The following is a 19,643-nucleotide window of genomic DNA, read 5'->3' as shown; positions in this document are numbered from 1 at the left end:
CCTGCCCCGACCCCAGTCCTCCTCAGCCCCGGCTTTCCCCGGCCCCGGCCCCGGCCCCAGTCCTCCTCAGCCCCGGCCCTTCCCGTGCCCTAGCCCCGGTGCTCAGCCCGGCCCCGGCCTTCCCCTGCCCCGGCACCGGCCCAGGCCCGGCCCTGCCCGCCGCGGCCGCGTCCTCCGGGAAGATGGCGGCGCAGTGACAGGCGGCGCGGCGCGGGTCCGAGCTGGGCCGGGAGGGACCGCCCGCCGCGACCCAGGGTGCCTCACCTGTCAGCGCCGCCGCCCCGCCCGACCGGCCGCCCGCGGGCTCCTCGCCTCAGCCCCGGGGCCCGGCGGCCGCGCCACACGCGGGGACGGCGAGGAGAGAGACGGCAGGGAGAGGCGGCGCGGCCGGGCCGGGCCGGAGGTAGGGGAGAGGGCGAGGGCGGGCGCGGGCTGGCGGCGGCGGCGGCGGCGGATTCTTCCCCTTTCGGGCCCGAAAATGTCTCAACCCCGGGACTCCAGATCCCCAACGCTCCTTCCCGTTCGCATGAGAACACACAGCTCCCACTTCCGGGGCCCTGCGGAAGTCCCGCCCCCGCGCGGACCCGCGCCCCGCGCCCTGCCCTCTCGCACTCACCCGCCGGTCCCGCGGACTGGCGCTCAGCACCCGGGAGAGCCTCACGTCATGGCGTTGCGGCGAGCTGATTGGGCGCACCCGATGCCCGGCCCGCCCCGCCGCCTTCTTGGCCTCTCTGCGCGTACACCCTGCTCGCGGCCTTGCGATTGGCGCGTGCGCGCACATCGCCCCGCCCCGCGCACGCAGCGCGTTCCGCCCCGTCCGCCGTACCCGGCGCCGCCAGAGCGCCTGACGCTGCGGGGCCGTTCGGGCCCTGACTTCCGGAGGGCTGGGCTCTGGCGGTCCGCACCGCGTGCTCCAGTTAAAGACTCCTGTCTGCCGCCCAGGACGGACGGCGACCCAGCCCTAGCCCATCCCCAGACCCTGGACCCAGACCTGGACTCTGCCCCGAACCTCACCCCCGGGACCCAGGCCCCGGCCCTGCCCCGAACTCCCACCCCACACCCGGGACCAAGGTCCCGGCCCTGCCCCGAACTCCTACCCCACACCCGGGACCCAGGCCACGGCGCTTCCCCGAACTCCCACCTCACACCTGGGATCAAGGTCCCAGCCCTGCCCCGAACTCCCCACCCCACATCTGGGATCAAGGCCCCTGCCCTGCCCGGAACCCCCGCCCCACACTCGTAACCAAGGCCTGGGTTCAGCCCCGGAATCCCCAAGCCCACACCTGGGATCAAGGCCCCGGCCCTGCCCCGAACCACCAACCCACACCCGGGACCAAGGCCCCAGCACCACGTTTCCCAGAGGCGCTGGGGTCGGGCCCACGTTGGAACGAGTCAGATGCTCTTGGTAGCTCAGGGAGGCGTTTACACTCCTGTCATTTGCTTGAGGATGGTGACGACTCCGAACTATAGCAGTATGCTTTACCTACCCCGATCAATTTTATGGAAGAAAAGGAAACCAAACAAAGTATGTTGCATTTCCCTTAAGCTTGCTGCCTGATTTCCTGGTTTTTGCTCTGATTGGCTACACATACACATATATCAATTATTCCAAATTTTAGGTTTGTTCCCCCATTAAAAAGGCTTTTCAGGGATACCATATTCATGGTTAACTGTGTACCTGTGCTTACAACTGCTTTTTTAATTTTAGTTTTTGATACAGGGTCTTGCTCTATGCAGGTCTGCCCTATGAGCTCGGAGTGCGGTCCTGGGCCCCCAAAATCTGGGATTACAGATGGGAGCCACTGTACCCAGCCTGTGCTTATAATTTTTCCTACTCAGTGTTCAAATGCTGACAATTCTACATTTTGGAAGAAAGCCTCTCCGACTTCCCATAGTGGGTAGACTTTATTGACATCAAGGTTGGTTGCCTTCTTTGTGAAACCTTGTTGCATCCTAGCTGTAAGGAAATTTGCAAGTTAAATAATTATACTCATAGCAATGTTTTTAAAGAACATTTAACCACATAAGACAGATTTCCTTTAATATTAAAAGCATGTACATATTTCAGAAAACTTGCTTACTTGGACAACGTGCCCTGCCCAGTAGGCGATAGTGTCCTTGCTTAGGTGTGTGGTTGCTTTACCTCCACGGATAACCTACAGGAGTTTACTCTTGCTCTTGATTCCTAACATTGCTAGGCCCATTGATGTGGTATAAGTCTAGGAATTCTGCCCCAAAATTGGTAGGTTAAACTTTTTTTTTTTGAGACTGACTCTTCCCTCTGTCAGTCACCCAGGCTGGAGTGCAGTGGCACAATCTCGGCTCACTGCAACCTCTGCCTCCTGGGTTCAAGCAATTCTCCTGCCTCAGCCTCCCGAGTAGCTGGGACTACAGCCGCGTGCCACCACGCCCGGCTAAATTTTTGTATTTTTAGTAGAGACGGATGGTCTTGATCTCCTGACCTTGTGATCCGCCTGCCTCGGCCTCCGAAAGTGCTAGGATTACAGGCATGAGCCACCGTTTCTGGTTGGTAGGTTAAACTTCTATCTTTTTTGTCTATGTCTGCATTCCAGCAGACATGTATGTCTTATCTGTTACAAAAGAAAGTAATGGATGGGTTCAGTGGCTCATGCCTGTAATCCCAGCAATTTAGGAGGCCAAGGTGGGCAGATCGCCCAAGGCCAAGAGTTTAAGACCAGCCTGGGCAATGTGTCGAAGTCCCATTTCTTAAAAAAAAATTATAAAAAATTAGCCAGGCATGGTGGTGCATGGCTGTGGTTCCAGCTACTCGGGAGGCTGAGGTGGGAGGATCTCTTGAGGTGGAGGCTGCAGTGAGCTGTGATTGTACCACTGCATTCCAACCTGGGTGACAGAGCGAGAGCCTGTCTCAAAAAAGAAAAAGAAAAAAACTGAAACTAAAAGAATTACATCTCTTATTTTCTCTTCGTATTGTGTAATCCTTTCCAACAATCAAAACTAGGCCTTTTGTTCCCTCATGGTCTTCTTTTTTTCAAACCTGTGTTTGAGAAGAAACATCCATTTTCACCTTGAGATGTGAGGTTATAACATGAAATACATTTTCGTGGCATTTCTACTTAGACAAGATCAATTTTTAAAAACTTTAGCATAAATTTCTCAAACCATGGTCAGATCTCCCTCATTTCCCATGTCAAGCGGTTACAAATTCTGTCAATCCTACCTAAAAGCTCTTTCCTTCTCCCCCTCCGCCCAGTGGTTTTGCCTGTTGTTACCGCTCACCTGGTTAGCATCGCAGTTGGTCTCTGCTACAGTCCATTACTCACAGTGCCAACACACGTTTCCTTAAAAAGCCTCATCACCATCCTCCTGCAATGCGACCTTCACCGGCTCCCTGTTGCCTGCCCAGGAGGATAAAGTCCAATTTCTCCTGCGGAAGGAAGACCCTTGACACGCTAGTCCCAGCCTGTCTTCAGCCCAGTCCCTTCTATTTCCTTTCCTGCCCTATCCTAAGACACCCTTACCTTGCAATCACACTCATTTTCCGAGCATTTTTAAAGGTACTGAGGGAGTTGAGAGTCTACACTTGAATAAAATACAGACTTTACACTCCAGACTGCACAGTTGACAGGTAAGTCCACAGTTCATAGTGTGGACAGTCCTATACAAAGAAATGGAGAGGTGCCTCAGCTCCAGACGCTGTGCTGCTCTGGAAGTCGAGGGCGGCATTCTTTTGGAGCCTGAGCACTTGGGTCCTAATGGGTGTGAGTCCCCTGGCCTCGAATGTGCCTCCACTACTTCAATGTCTACTTCTGTGAGAATCTCGCTTATTTTTCAAGTTACAGCCCAAATGTCAACCATTAAAGTCTTTTAGGCAGTTGGTTTTCCTTCTGGGCCCTATTGTTAGCACTCTGTTGGTAGCTCTGTTGAGCTTCATCACATCATACAATTTTCAGCTGACATTACTGTCATCCCAAAGAAATGGTCAGGCCCCAAGGGCAGAGGCAGCGAGGGCAGTGATCTTGGAACAAAATCTCTACCGAACAAATACAGCAAGTGTATTTCTCTAGCAAAGGCCTACATTTCAGCTGGTATCTGAGAACATTCTTTTCTTTGTCGGGGGCGGGGGGGTGTCTCCCTCTGTCATCCAGGCTGGAGTGCAGTGGCGCAATCTTGGCTCACTGCAGCCTGCGCCTAACGAGTTCAAGTGATTCTCCTGCCTCAGCCTCCCGAGTAGCTGGGATTACAGGGATACACCATGACGCCGGGCTAATTTTTTGTTTTGGTTTTTTTTTTTTTTTTTTTTTTGGTAGAGACAGGGTTTTACCATGTTGGTCAGGCTGGTCTTGAACTCCTGACCTCAAGTGATCTACCTGCCTTGGCTTTCCAAAAATGCTGGGATTACAGGTGAACATTTTCTTTTATCCCCAAGCATTTCCTGTGAAAGAATAAACACCACTTCTCCATTGTGTAGCCACACTGCTCAAAAATTTATTTCTAATGGTTTAGGACTATTCCTTTGCCCATTGGTTAAACAAATATTCACTGAGTAGCCACTCAGTCTCAGGGACTGCTAATGCTGCAATGACCAGGGCAGCATCATAGATGAGAAGCAGGTAACCAGGGATGGAGGGTGAGGGTGAGGGATGGAGGGGGAGGGGGAGGGATGGAGGGTGAGGTGAGGGATGGAGGGTGAGGATGAGGGATGGAGGGTGAGGGTGAGGGATGGAGGGTGAGGGCTGGAGGGTGAGGGATAGAGGGTGAGGGTGAGGGATGGAGGGTGGGGTGAGGCTGTGTAGAGTGCTTGGGTGGCTCAGAAGCGGGTCCAAGCCAACTTAAGAAGGAACCAGAAAACGATGACTAAGCCAGGGCCAGAGGCACACCATCCACGAAAAGGAACACAGGTAGGAAGAAGGAGGCAGTGAGTCAAGATTTACTATGAGGCAGGCCAGACGTGATAGCTCAAACCTGTAATCCTAGCATGTTGGGAGGCCAAGGCGGGTGGATCATCTGACGTCAGGAGTTCGAGACCAGCCTGGCCAACATGGTGAAACCCCTATCTCTAGTAAAAATACAAAAAAATTAGCTGAGCATGGTGGCAGGCACTTGTTGTCCCAGCTACTCGTGAGGCTGAGGCAGAAGAATTGCTTAAACCCAGGAGGCGGAGGTTGCTGTGAGCGAGATCATGCCATTGCACTCCAGCCTGGAAAACAAGAGCGAAACTCTGTCTCAAAAAAAACAGATTTACTATGAGGCAAGAGAAGCCCTTAGAAGGTTTTGCTGTGGAGTATCTCCAGCCACAAAAGCCACTCAAATAGAAACACAATAAGGAACTGACCTAGGCAAATTAGGTGGAAGTATTAAAATAAAGAATGGTGGTAATACATTTGAATACTTTGAGTATAAAAGAACGCATGAGCTTTTACAGATACTGAGTAGTATACATGAGTGGGTAAGTAAAAAATAGTAGCAATGAGGAAGGAAAAAAGAAAGCTCTTCTTTACAGTAAAATGCTGACTAATATATGAAGAAGAGATTTTTTTATTTTTATTTTTGGAGACAGGGTCTTGCTCTGTCACCCAGGCTGGAGTGCAGTGGCACAATTCCAGCTCACTGCAGTCTTGACCTCCTGGGCTCAAGTGATCTTCCCGCTTCAGCTTCCCAAGTAGCTAGGACTACAGGCATGCACCACCATGCCCAGCTAATTTTTGCATTTTTTGTAGAGACGAGGTTTCCTCATGTTGCTCAGGCTGGTCTCGAACTCCTGGGCTGAAGCAGTCCACTTACTTCGACCTCCCAGAATGCTGGGATTACAGATGTGAGCCACCGCACCTGGCCAGAATTATTTTAAAAATCATTATCTTGTAACCACCAGAATTCTGGCAGAAATCACAAATGAATGCTAAAATCACTGGGTGAAATTCTGTTAAGGATGTAGATTATGTACACCACCTCAAAGCTTATTAATTGCTTGTTGCTTATTAATTTCAAAGGGAAAGGAGTATTTTTACAGTGAACCAATATGTTAGACCCCATCTGAATCAAGTAATCAAAGTTAGCGTAACTAACTTTGGCCTGACCCCCTCCGCCCCACACCACTATGTGTCTGCCTCAGTTACATGGTATTCCAGCTAAAATTCGGCCGGGCGCGGTAGCTCACGCCTGTAATCCCAGCAGCACTATGGAAGGCTGAGGTGTGCTGATCATCACAAGGTCAGGAGATCGAGACCATCCTGGCTAACACGGTGAAACCCCATCTCTACTAAAACTAGAAAAAATTAGCTGGGCATGGTGGCGGGCACCTGCAGTCCCAGCTACTCAGAAGGCTGAGGCAGGAGAATGGCGTGAACCCGGGAGGTGGAGCCTGCAGTGAGCAAAGATTGCGCAACTGCACTCCAGCCTGGGTGACAGAGCGAGACTCCGTCTCAAAAAAAAAAGAAAAAGAAAAAAATTCACAAACTTATCATGAGGAACAATCAGACAAACTGAAATTGAAGGATATTCTGCAAAACAAATGGCCCATAATCTTTAAAAATGCCAAGGTCATAAAAGACAGTGAACACTTGAGGAAGTTTTCCAAATTATAGGAGACTAAGGAGAGAACTCAAGCACGACATGGGCAATCCTAGATTAGCTCTGAGGTCAGAGTAAACATTTGCTGTGATTAACATTACTGGATTTGATTTTATTTTATTTTATTTTATTTATTTATTTATTTTGAGATGGAGTCTTCTTGCTCCGTCTCCCAGGCTGGAGTGCAGTAGTGCGCGATCTCGGCTCACTGCAACCTCCACCTCCTGGGCTCAAGCGATTCTCGTGCCTCAGCCTCCTGAGCAGCTGGAACTACAGGCCCACACCACCATGCCTGGCTAACTTTTGTATTTTTAGTAGACAGGGTTTCTTCATGTTGTCCAGGCTGGTCTTGAACTCCTGGACTCAAGTGATCTGCCTGCCTCAGCCTCCCAAAGTGCTGGGATTACAGGTGTGAGCCACTACGGTCAGTTTGGGATTTGAGTATGGACTGTGTATCAGTCTTCTAACCAAGGCTAAATTTCTTGAATTGGTTCTTTTTTTTTTTTTTTTTTTTTTTTGAGACGGAGTCTCGCTCTGTCGCCCAGGCTGGAGTGCAGTAGTATGATCTGGGCTACAAGCTCTGTCTCCTGGGTTCACGCCATTCTCCTGCCTCAGCCTCCCGAGTAGCTGGGACTACAGACGCCTCCCACCACACCCAGCTAATTTTTGTATTTTTAGTAGAGACGGGGTTTCACCGTGTTAGCCAGGATGTTCTCGATCTCCTGACCTCGTGATCCACATGCCTCGGCCTCCCAAAGTGCTGGGATTACAGGTGTGAGCCACCACGCCCAGCCGAATTGGCTCATTGTTTTATGGCTATGTAAGAGAATGTCTTTGATCTTAGGAGATAGCAATGAATTATTTAGGGGTGAGGAGTTAAGATACCTTCAAGTTTCTCTCAAAAAGTTTAGTGAAATATACACACACATATGAATGTGTATGTCTGTATATATGTGTGTATATATACATCTCTCTCTCTCTCTCTCTCGCTCTCAGAGAACATGACGAAACCTTAATTGGTAAATCCAAGGGTAGGATATATAAGTGGTTGCAATTTGTCTGTAAACTTGTAATTCTTCGAAATAGAGTTATCTTGTGGAGACACATATTGCAGTTACTGATGAATAGAGAGTTACCTTGTAGAGACACATACTGCAGTTATTTATGAATGGCATGGTATTATGTTTAGGATTTTCTTCTAAATAATCTAAAGAGGAAGCAGTTGGTAGAGACAGGTGAGAAACAATGGACAAGCTGGTGTGGCAAAAATTGTTGAAGCTGGCTGTGATGGATACAGGTGGGGTTCCTGATACTCTTCTCCCTGCTTTTTCATGTTTTAAATTCCCTATGGCAATAAAAACATAGTAATGAGATGGAGGATTTTAATTTGTCATAGACATTCCATGACGGTGTATGGCTCAAAAAGCAGTCAGAGAGGACTCCACCCTTCCTGGCTGCAGGAAAAGAGCTCTGAGTCTCCCAGCCTGGGAAGCCAGGGAGGCTGCCATGGAGTTGAGTAAGGGGTCCCCCTCAGACGAGGAGGGTGCAGGCTTGTCAGGAGGAGATGGCACAGGAGGGAGCAGCCAGGGACGAAGGAACCACATGGGTGAGGCCTGTTAGGAGGTTTAGGGTCTGCAGGAACATGGAATTTTGGAAAGACCCTCTCTAGCGGGAGATGAGAAACTTTGCTGTGGTGTGCTTTATAACTCTCTAGGGCTACAGCCTTTGCAGAAACCCACATTAAAGACCCAGGCTGCCCTGAAACGGCTTCTTGAAGCTGGATGTGTGTTTCCTTCGTAACTAACACCACTCTGGCCTAAGATGTCTAGGGCTGCAGTGTATAGTCATGTGATTTCTTGCAGAAATCTGCTGGGGTTTAACCTACATAGCGCCCGTCTGCACATAGGCATAACATTATCTTCTAGGCCTGAGAACCGCGTCACTTGCACCTTGATGACTTGCCTGGCCATCGCCCTCATGAAGAAGAGGAGTGAGTTGATGAGACATGAGGTTTGGTAAAGACTCCCCAATTGGGGATTGGATGTGTCAGGAAGAGGCAGAGACCCAGACTTCATAAGCACCCGGAGAACTGGCAAAGTGGACATGGTTTTTTTTTTTTTTTTTTTGAGACAGAGTGTTGCTCTGTCGCCCAGGCTGGAGTGCAGTGATGCCATCTCGGCTCACTGCAACCTCCACCTCCAGGTTCAAGCGGTTCGAGTTGCCTCAGCCTTCCGAGTAGCTGGGATTACTGGCATGTGCCACCACGCCTGGCTAATTTTTTTTTTTTTTTTTTTGAGTCAGAGTTTCACTCTTGTTGCCCAGGCTGGAGTGCAATGGCATGATCTCGGCTCACCGCAACCTCCGCATCCTGGATTCAAGTGATTCTCCTGCCTCAGCCTCCCGAGTAGCTGGGATTACAGGCATGCGCCACCACGCCTGGCTAATTTTGTATTTTTAGTAGAGATGGGGTTTCTCCATATTGGTCCAGCTGGTCTGAAACTCCTGACCTCAGGTAATCCGCCTGCCTCGGCCTCCCAAAGTGCTGGGATTACAGGCGTGAGCCACTGCACCCGGCCTTAATTTTTGTATTTTTAGCAGAGATGGGGTTTCACCATGTTGGCCAGGCTAGTCTCAAACTCCTGACCTCAGGTGATCCTCCCACCTTGGCCTCCCAAAGTGCTTGGATTGCAGGCATGAGCCGCCACGCCTCACTAGTGGTGTTTTGTATTTTTAGTAGAAACAGCGTTTTGCCATGTTAGCCAGGCTCGTCCTGAACGCCTGGTGTTAAGTGATCAGCCTGCCTCAGCCTCCCAGAGTGCTGGCATTACAGGCGTGGGCCACTGCACCCAGCCTTGACTCAAGAAATGAGTGGTGGGGTGCAGTGGCTCACGTCTGTAACCTTTTTTTTTTTTTTTTTTTGAGACGGAGTCTCACTCTGTCACCAGGCTGGAGTGCAGTGGCATGATCTCCGCTCACTGCAACCTCCACCTCCCAGGTTCAAGTGATTCTCCTGCCTCAGCCCCCTGAGTAGCTGGGACTACAGGTGCCCGCCACCACGCCCAGCTGATTTTTGTATTTTTAGTAGAGACGGGGTTTCACCGTGTTAGCCAGGATGGTCTCAATCTCTTGACCTCATGATCCTCCCACCTCGGCCTCCCAAAGTGCTGGGGTTACAGGTGCGAGCCACCGCGCCCGGCCCTCATCTGCAATCTTAACTCTTTGGGAGGCCGTTTGGTCACTGTGCCCGGTGATGAGGATACAAACTCCAAGGCAAAGTTTCAGCCTTCGGAGCATGCGACGAAGCAGGAGCTAAAACAACACATAAACCCGGGCTCATCGGCAGTGCCGCAGGGGCTGTGATGAAGGAGCACAAGGAAGGGGGGACCAGGTGTGTGCACCTGCCCAGAGGCCAGGTGTGTGTGTGTAAGGCACCTGCCCTGCCTGGGGGTGTGCCTGCACGCGTGGGGCACCTGACCAGGGTCTGGGTGTGCGTGTATGCGGGGCCTGGGGGGCCGGGGATGTGGCGGGGGTGGGGCGGGGCGCCTGTCCAGAGGAGGCCCGTGTCTGAAGTGGGCATGAAGAGCCCAGCAGCATTAGACTAACAAGGACTGACAGGTTTCCCTCAATGGAAAGAAAGTTTTTGAAACAGAAAAACAGCATGGGCATTTGTGAGGTACATAAGAAAGAGATAAAACGGAACCATCTGGGCCAGAAGGCATGATGGGAGAAGTGGCAGGAGCCTGGGAGAGCCTAGGAGAGGTGTGAGCTAGGCTCATCCTGGGGTGGCCCGTCAACGCCAGACTGTGTCCGGGAGGCCACTGCGAGACTTTGAAAAGATGCGTCACATAGAAGTTACGGTATTCAGGTGACAGGCAGAGGTTGACCTAAACGCTGCAGAGATGTTGGGTGGAAAGCTGGAACTTAAAATCTTGATTTGGCAAAATCACAGGCTCAGCCGGAGAGGCGAGTGTTGGCCAGGACATAGGACCCACTTCCTCTAAGACTTACAGGAGCTCAGAGCCCTGGACTTCAGCCTTGTGGATGAGGAGGTCAGGTTGTTTGCTGAAGATGAGGGTGGGCTGGTAGGATGAAGAAATGATGGGGTCTGTAAAAATGCTTGAGGCAGGTGCTTAGAGGAGGATGGACGTTGCCAGTGTCCACTTGTGTCCACTTCGCTGCCCACTCACACGTGCGGGTGCCAGGGACTCAGCCTGCTCTTCCTCCTCTTCAGAGCTGTCACCTGTTGTGTTCATGGAAGTCCTTCTCCAACCCCCATTTAAGACCAGCTAATCAGGGAGAGTCCCGATTCCCCATGACCTTACTTTGTTTTTTTGGTTTGTTTGTTTTGATTTTTTTTTTTTTTTTTTTTTTTTTTTTTTTGAGACAGAGTTTTGCTCTTGTCGCCCAGGCTGGAGTGCAGTGGCATGATCTTGGTTCACTGCAACCTCTGCTCCCAGGTTCAAGCGATTCTCCTTCCTCAGCCTCCCGAGTAGCTGAGATTACAGGTGCCTGCCACCATGCCTGGCTAATTTTTGTATTTTTGGTAGAGACAGGGTCTCCCCATGTTGGCCAGTCTGGTCTTGAACTCCTAACCTCAAGTGATGCGCCTGCCTCGGCCTCCCAAGTGCTGGGATTACAGGTGTGAGCCACTGCGCCCGGCCTGATACTTGTTTTTTAAGCGATTGCAATTCCGCCTGGTGTTCTGGTGATCTGTTGTTCCATGGTGTTCCATGCTCTGTTTACCAAAAGAGCAATGCTTTTGTTGTGCTGTATTGTTATTTCAGTTATTTATTTATTTGTCTTTTTTTTTTTTTTTGAGACAGGGCCTCAGCCTATCACCTAGACTGGAGTGCAGTGGTGTGATCATAGCTCCCTGCAACCTCTAACTCCTGAGCTCAAGCAATCCTCCCACCTCAGCCTCCTAAGTACCTGGAATAATAGGCTCAAACTAGCATGCATGGCTCAGTACATTATTTTTAAAATCTGAATTATGTATATCTTGAACTATACCTAGAGAAGTATACATTGGTGGAAATTGTGAGGTGCCACTGTTCAGAGGCATTCAATCACATTCTCCATTGTTTGAAATTCCCCAACATATCTATTTTTGCCTTAATTTATATTCCCTATGTTAAGAAGGGCATTTGAGCACATTTTCATGTTTGTTAGCTATTTCTATTTTTCCCTTGCCTGTTTAGATCTAGATTTATTACAAGAAGTTCATGATGGAGACAGCTCAGGAATGGAAGAGGTGAGAGATAATTCTGTCAAGGAACATGGGGGGTGTCGTAGGGAACAGGGAGATGAGGTCAGAGAAGGGACTGAAGCTGCCTGATTGTGTGACCTTCCCAGGAACCCAACCCCTCACTGGTTCCAGTACCAAATTCCATGTTCCTCCTCCCCACCAAGTTTTCTCTCCGGAGTCAGATGCATTTCCCTAGAGTAATTTATTTTAACCAGAATCTTCTTTTACAAATGTCCTATTTGCACAGACTCAAGCCCAAAGACCAGAAGAACCTCTGTCCTGGAAGTTGGTTCTGTTTCCAATGGAGCAACCTCTGCAAAGTGTACCACACGATGAGTTAACATATCTCACTTTTAAAAAGAAAAATACTGGCCGGGCGCGGTGGCTCAAGCCTGTAATCCCAGCACTTTGGGAGGCCGAGACAGGCGGATCACAAGGTCAGGAGATCGAGACCATCTTGGCTAACATGGTGAAACCCCGTCTCTACTAAAAATACAAAAAACTAGCCGGGCGAGGTGGCGGGCGCCTGTAGTCCCAGCTACTCGGGAGGCTGAGGCAGGAGAATGGCGTGAACCCGGGAGGCGGAGCTTGCAGTGAGCTGAGACCCGGCCACTGCACTCCAGCCTGGGCGACAGAGCGAGACTCCGTCTCAAAAAAAAAAAAAAAAAAAAGAAAAATACTGATATGCCACTGACATGGTTTGGATGTGTGTTCCCCCATCCCCACCCACAGTCCCATGCCGGGAGTGTCACTCATATTTAGCTCTGAATCAATGGGGAACCCATGCAGGAAGATCATAATAAACACGGAAAATTCTGATAATTTTGTGATTCCATGAGATAAGAAAAGAACTTCCCTCTCCTGGAAATCTCACTTTGAGGGGAGCCAGCTGACATGTCTTAGGCCTCCCTGCACCCCTGAGAGAGGCCCACATGGAGAGGAGCCCACAGCCAAGGAGGCCTCTTGGAAGCGGACCCTCCAGCCCCACTTGAGCTTTCAGATGATCACAGCCCAAGCTGACTTCTTTTTTTTTTTTTTTTTGAGACAGTCTCACTCTGTCACCTAGGCTGGAGTGCAGTGGCATGGTCTCAGCTCACTGCAGCCTCCACCTCCTGGGTTCAAGAGATTCTCCTCCCTCAGCCTCCCAAGTAGCTGGGATTACAGGCACACTCCACCACCTCTGGATGATTTTTGTATTTTTAGTAGAAACAGGATTTCATCATGTTGTGCGGGCTGGTCTTGAACTCCTGACCTCAGATGATCTGCCTACCTCAGCCTCCCAAAGTGCTGGGATTACAGGCATGAGCCACCGCACCTGGCCTCACAAGTCCTTTCTGAAACCACAGATGGGCACTTTGCCTGCTGTGTGTTATTCTGGGACTTCACCAGCCTCCCTCCTCCTGTCACCGCCATCAGTCTGTGGGATGCACGTGGAGCCTCTTCACAGGACAGCAAGCATTTGAACATAGCAGGAGGATGACCTGGGGCCAGGGTTTGTTTTGTTTTGTTTCATTTTGTCTTTTCGAGACAGGGCCTAACTCTGTCACCCAGGTGGGAGTGCAGTGGTGCGATCATGGCTCACTGCAGCCTCAACCTCCTGGGCCCAGATGATCCTCCCACCTCATCCTTTTGAGTAGCTGGGACCACAGGCATGTGCCACCACATGGGGCCAGTTTTTGGCCTCCATTCTGAATGGTTGTGATTTCTGTTGAATTCTTTTTCCAAGAGGTGATTGGGTGAGCTAAGATTGACATTATAAAGTATTTTTAAAACAAGGCTGTGAAGGAAGCAGTGGGCGGCGAGGGCGATGGAGTGGAGGGAAAGTGCAGGAGGGCCCAGGTTGGGAGGGCCAGGGAGCGCAGCGGCATTTCCGGGGTAATTATGTCTACTTTGCAGCTTTCTTGGTGGTGTCCACAAAAGCCCCACAACATCAGAGCCGCTGCTTTATCCCCAGCACCTGATACAGGCACCATCGAAGCTCGCTGCAGTCTCCACCCTACAGGACTGCAGAAAATACGGAAGAACATGAATAGCATGATTCAAAAAGAAAAAGAGGGCTTACTGGTGCATAACAAAGGGAATTAGGAAGAAATGAACCAGAGACACATTGAATTTTGAGGTCACACTTGTCTGTTTCTTTAGAATTCTCGATAAAGTACTGAACATTGGCTGCACGAATTATTTACACACTTGTCACCATGTAGCCAAGGACCAAAACTTCAACATTCACCTGCTACCAACCTCCGAACGGTGGCGACGTTTGTATCAACAGTTACCTAAATCGTAGGTGGGGAAGTCTAAATATTCCTATTAAAGACAATTAAAGACAATCGTATTCAAGGCCTGGATAGTGAGACCTGTTTCCTGGGAAGGTAGTCAGTTGGTTTTCACCGCAAGGAGAACCTGGACATCTTCACGCAACATCATCAGCCTGGGGTATGGCTCTTAGAAGAGGTTGGAGGGGGGATCTTGGAGCTGGCAGCTTTGGGTTTGCATCTCAACCCCCAGCTCGCCCCTGCCCTGTCACCAAGTCTCTGCTTCCCCATCTATGTGGGGACGGACCTTGCGTTGCAATGCTGCTGTAGGTGTGAAGAAACAGCATAGCCTACGTGCCTGCCACTCAGCCAGCATTGGGGAAACAGCACTCCTTTCCTGCCAGCGCCAGTGCCAGGGCAAACTCCGGCTGTGGGCATCTGCTCTCAGCCTCACGTGTGTCTGGGCGTTGCCCCCGCCCTGCCCTGGTGTCTGCCCGTGACTCACTTTTCCTGCTGCCTTCAGCTTTGAGTTCCGGTTTCCCATCTTGAAGTCCTGGCCCTAAGTTCCAGTTTCTGTTTCTGGTGTTCTTTGATTTCTAATTAAATCCAGTCCCTAAATGGTTGGTTCAAGTTGGCGTCTAAAGGCTGATTCTCCGACACTGTGAATCTCAGGAGTGCATTACAGTCCAAGTCGTACTTACAATTAGTGGCCAGTAAATTGCTGATAGCCTTTAACAAGTGTTAGCAATTTGGAATTCAAGAAGTGTTTGTCGATACTTGTGTTTATGGATTTTAAAATGTTTCCAATGTTTTACATGTTACAAAAAATATAAGCATAGATTGTAACCATGTTTATAATTCATATTTTATAAATGTATTTTAAAAATAATTTGAAGAAATTTTTAAGGCTGGGCATAGTGGGTCACCCCTGTAATGTCAGCTCTTTGGGAGGTCAAGGCAGGTGGATCACTTGAGGTCAGGAGTTCGAGACCAGCCTGGCCAACATGATGAAACCTCGTCTCTACTAAAAATACAAAAATTAGCTGGGCGTTATGGCAGGTACCTGTAATCCCAGCTATTCGGGAGGCTGAGGCATGAGAATCGCTTGAACCCAGGAGGCGGAGGTTGCAGTGAGCCGAGATCACACCACTGCCCTGCAGCCTGGGCGACAGTGAGACTCTGTCTCAAAAAAAAAAGACATGGTCCGGGCGCGGTGGCTCACACCTGTAATCCCAGCACTTTGGGAGCCCGAGGCAGGCGGATCACAAGGTCAGGAGATCGAGATCCTCCTGGCTAACACCATGAAACCCCGTCTCTACTAAAAATACAAAAAAATTAGCCGGGCGTGGTGGTGGGCGCCTGTAGTCCCAGCTACTCAGGAGGCTGAGGCAGGAGAATGGCGTGAACCCTCCTGGGTTCGAGTAATTTCTTGTGCCGTAGCCTCCCGAGTAGCGGGGATTACAGGCGCTTGCAGTGAGCCCAGATCGTGCCACTGCACTCCAGTGTGGGCAACAGAGTGAGACTCCGTCTCAGAAAAAAAAAAAAAAGACATTTTAGCCTTACTATCTGTTACAAACTGAACGTATGTGTCCCTCCACAAATTCATGTGTTGATGCCGTCACACCCACCGTGCCTCTCTTTCGAATAAGGAAGTATTTATAGTTCGTTAAGGTCCTGAGGGTGGGGCCCTGACCCAGTGGGATTGTGTCCTTATAGGAAGAGACAGCAGAGCCCTCTGTCATTGGAAGACACTGCGAGAAGCTGCCATCCGCATGCCAGGGAGAGGCACTCAGCAGAAACAGCCTTGACAGCCCCCTGGTCTCAGACTCCCAGCCTCCAGAGCTGCGAGAACATAAGCCCAGCCTGTGGTGTTTTGTGACGGCAGGCGGAGTAGACTCATACCCTATGCAGCGGTGTGTCTGTGAACCTTCTTAACATCTAGAATTGAAGTTAACTTACAGCCAGGAAAAACTCAATTACCACAGGATAAATCCCGGAAAAAAGGTCTCTCTAGGGATATTATTTGCTGCCACTTTTTCACATTTATCGTTTTTTGGTTGATACCACATCACAGATTACTGAAAATCCACTAGTAAACATAAAAATGGCCTTTTAAACATTTTGCAGTCTGTCCGAAAATTTTTGGGGAGGCCTTTACACCCCTTTCCCTTCTGCAGGAAACTTTCTAGGAGCTGCATGTTCTACGCCAATTAACATCAGCTGGCTCTAAAGTGAAAATACAAAGATTCTTAAATTGTCTGATTAGGGATAATCGTGATTTTTTTTTTTTTTTGAGACGGAGTCTCACTCTGTCCCCAGGCTGGAGTGCAGAGGCCGGATCTCAGCTCACTGCAAGCTCCGCCTCCTGGGTTTACACCATCCTCCTGCCTCAGCCTCCCGAGTAGCTGGGACTACAGGTGCCCGCCACCTTGCCCGGCTAGTTTTTTGTATTTTTTAGTAGAGACGGGGTTTCACCGTGTTAGCCAGGATGATCTCGATCTCCTGACCTCGTGATCTGCCCGTCTCGGCCTCCCAAAGTGCTTGGATTACAGGCTTGAGCCACCTCGCCTGGCCAATCGTGATTTTTAAAGTGACATTTGTCCAAAAGGATGTAGAAAGGTAAGCAACTTACTTTCCTGATTCACTTTTATGTTGATTAGAGTGGCAGTTTCTGTTTCTCCAGTTATGAAAGAATCTCATAGGGTTAGGGAACAGGCCTTTCCTTTAAACTTTGTCTTCTAATTCAGTGTGGTAACATGACTGGGGTTGGGGGACCCCTCTCTCTCTCTAACTTTTGGCAAGTTATTTAACTTCCTTGGGGCTTGTTTCTTCCATTTGTTGAATGAAATACTGATCTAGAAACTATTGTGACTGAACAGAGCAGTTATATTAGTTTTTTTATCTTAAAAGTTCATCTCCCTCCTCCTCCTTGCCACCCTCCCTCTTCTTTGTGGAAAACAGTTAGTGATGAGAATTTAAGTCAAAGGTACTTGGCCATGAGAACTTCTATACTTTTGACTCTGAAACTTTTTTTTTTTTCTTTTGAGATAGAGTCTTGCTCTGTTGCCCAGGCTGGAATGCAGTGGCACAATTTTGGCTCACTGCAACCTCCGCCTCCTGGGTTCAAGCAATTTCTCGTGCCTTAGCCTCCTGAGTAGCGGGGATTACAGGCACGTGCCACCACATCTGGCTAATTTTTGTATTTTTAGTAGAGACAAGGTTTCACCATGTTGGTCAGGCTGGTCTCGAGCTCCTGACCTCAGGCGATCCACCCACCTCGGCCTCCCAAAGTGCTGGGATTACAGGCATGAGCCACTGTGCCCAGCCGGAAGCACTTGTATCTGCCACTCTCCAGAAGTAAACCTATTTCAGACTGACAAGGAAGAAAGGCAGCGTTTCGTCATCTGTGTGTATTGCCGGTTCTTGCCAACAAACAAAGTTCTGTTCTGCTTCTTTCAGGCATGGAAGATACAAGGCACAGTTCCATTCAGCAAGACAAACAGCAAACGTGCTGTGGCTCTTGGCGGCAGGATGGCCATTGAATGACCCACATATTCTGAGGCCATCGCAACCCCGTCCCAGGCAGTCAGGACACACCACGCAGTACCGGGAAGGACGAAAGAAGTGACAGCCTGCTACGACAGAACAAAACGTTCTCTCGCCCTGGAAGGAGGAGGCTGCGGAGTCTCCGATTTTCTCGATTGACTGAGGAATACCGGTTTCTTCTTTAAATGTAAAAACTCCCAAATCATGAAGTTAATGAAATGCTTTTTAAATTAACAAATCAAACAAAAGTGGTTGAAAACTTGCCACGCTGCAACTCCTGGCAGTGTGATAGTGGACCCTGGACCTGAGGAGGGCAGCACAGGAGACCCCCGAGAGCGAGGTCCTCGGGCCCGGAGTTGCTCCCACCGCCGGCCGCCCTCCGCAGCCCACCTCCAAGCTTCCTGCGCTCCTCCCTGCTGGTGGGACCCATGGTGTGCATTCATTCAGCTCACACACGGTCAAAGGCAGCTCCAAATACCAAGCCACGCTGCCTGGTTTTTGAAATTAAACTGTTAATTTTGAGATAATTGTAGCTTCACATGCATTTGTAAGGAATAATACAGAGAGGTCTTGTTCACCCTTTACCCAGTTTTCCCCAATGGTTGCGTCTTGTTATTTTTATTTTTTATTTTTTTTGAGAGTCTCGCTCTGTCACCCAGGCAGGAGTACAGTGACATGATCTCAGCTCCCTGCAACCTCCGCCTCCCAGGTTCAAGAGATTCTCGTGCCTCAGCCTCCCAAGTAGCTGGGATTACAGGTGCCCACCACCACGACCGGCTAATTTTTGACATTTTTAGTAGAGACGGGGTTTCACCATGTTGGTCAGACTGGTCTCGAACTCCTGACCTCAGGTGATCTAGCTACCCCGGCTTCCCAAAGTGCTGGGATTACAGGCGTGAGCCACCGCGCCTGGCCTCAGTGGTCGCATCTTGCACAATTAGGGGACAATATCAGGATGCTGACTCGTGGCCCAGGCACAGGTGTCCACCCCCACAGGACCTTCTGCTCCCTCTCAAGCCACTGAACTTCCCTCCCATCCCTGCCTCCTTCTTGGCCCCCATAGGGTCTCCATTGCTGTACTTGGATCATTTCAAGAATGTTGTATAAATGGAATCTCATGGTGTACAACCTTTTGGTCTGGACTCCCTTCACCAGGGCCACTCTCTGAAGGTTTCTTCAGGCCGTGGTGTGTGTGCCCATAGCTTGTTCCTTTTCACTGCAGAGTATATGCCATAGTGTGGGCTACTACCATCTGCTTAACCTTACCCGTGTTCAAGGTCTACTCGGTAGCTTCCAGTTTTTGACCATTATTAATAAAGCTACTACAAACGGTTGTGTACAAGTTTTCATGTGAATGTCGGTCTTCGTTTTCTCCGGAATGAACACCCTGACCTGAAGTTGCCGGGTCTGATGGTGATTGCATGTTTAGTTTGTTAAGAAGTTGCCAACCTGTTTTCCAGGCGGCTGTACCATCTTACATCCCACCAGCCCCACGTGAGTGATCTCCAACCTGTTTCCCGGGCGGCTGTGCCATCTTACATCGCACCAGCCCCGTGTGAGTGATCTCCAACCTGTTTTCTGGGCGGCTGTGCCATCTTACATCCCACCAGCCCCGCGTGAGTGATCTCCAACCTGTTTCCCGGGCGGCTGTGCCATCTTACATCGCACCAGCCCCATGTGAGTGATCTCCAACCTGTTTTCCGGGCGGCTGTACCATCTTAACATCCCACCAGTATGGCGTGAGTGATCTCCAACCTGTTTGAGTGATCTCCAATCTGTTTTCTGGGCGGCTGTACTATCTTACATTCCACGAGCCCGGCGTGAGTGACCTCCAACCTGTTTTCCGGGCGGCTGTGCCATCATACATCCCACCAGCCTGGCATGAGTGATCTCCAACCTGTTTTCCGGGCGGCTGTACCATCTTACATCCCACCAGCCTGGCGTGAGTGATCTTCAACCTGTTTTCCGGGCGGCTGTACCATCTTACATCCCACCAGCCCGGCGTGAGTGATCTCCAACCTGTTTTCCGGGCGGCTGTGCCATCTTAC

At 50.1% G+C, this 19,643-nt stretch overlaps 1 protein-coding gene across 2 annotated transcripts in view; it reads right to left on the bottom strand.

Moving 5' to 3' along the window:
- LOC105490813 (La ribonucleoprotein 4B) overlaps window positions 1-544 on the bottom strand; it is a 125,108-nt gene extending 124,564 nt beyond the window's left edge. Inside the window, exon 1 of one of the 2 annotated variants that reach the window (XM_071070554.1) lies at window positions 265-544. The gene's annotated coding sequence lies outside the window, so the exon portion shown is untranslated. The remainder of the gene's footprint in view (window positions 1-264) is intronic. The other variant, XM_011756726.3, reaches the window with a different exon arrangement.
- Window positions 545-19,643: the final 19,099 nt, after the last annotated feature.

The sequence above is a fragment of the Macaca nemestrina genome, chromosome 9 (assembly GCF_043159975.1).
Source record: "Macaca nemestrina isolate mMacNem1 chromosome 9, mMacNem.hap1, whole genome shotgun sequence".
NCBI classification, from domain to species: Eukaryota; Metazoa; Chordata; class Mammalia; order Primates; family Cercopithecidae; genus Macaca; species Macaca nemestrina.
Note: the sequence above shows the minus strand (reverse complement) of the source record. Positions and strands in the feature narration are given on the sequence as shown.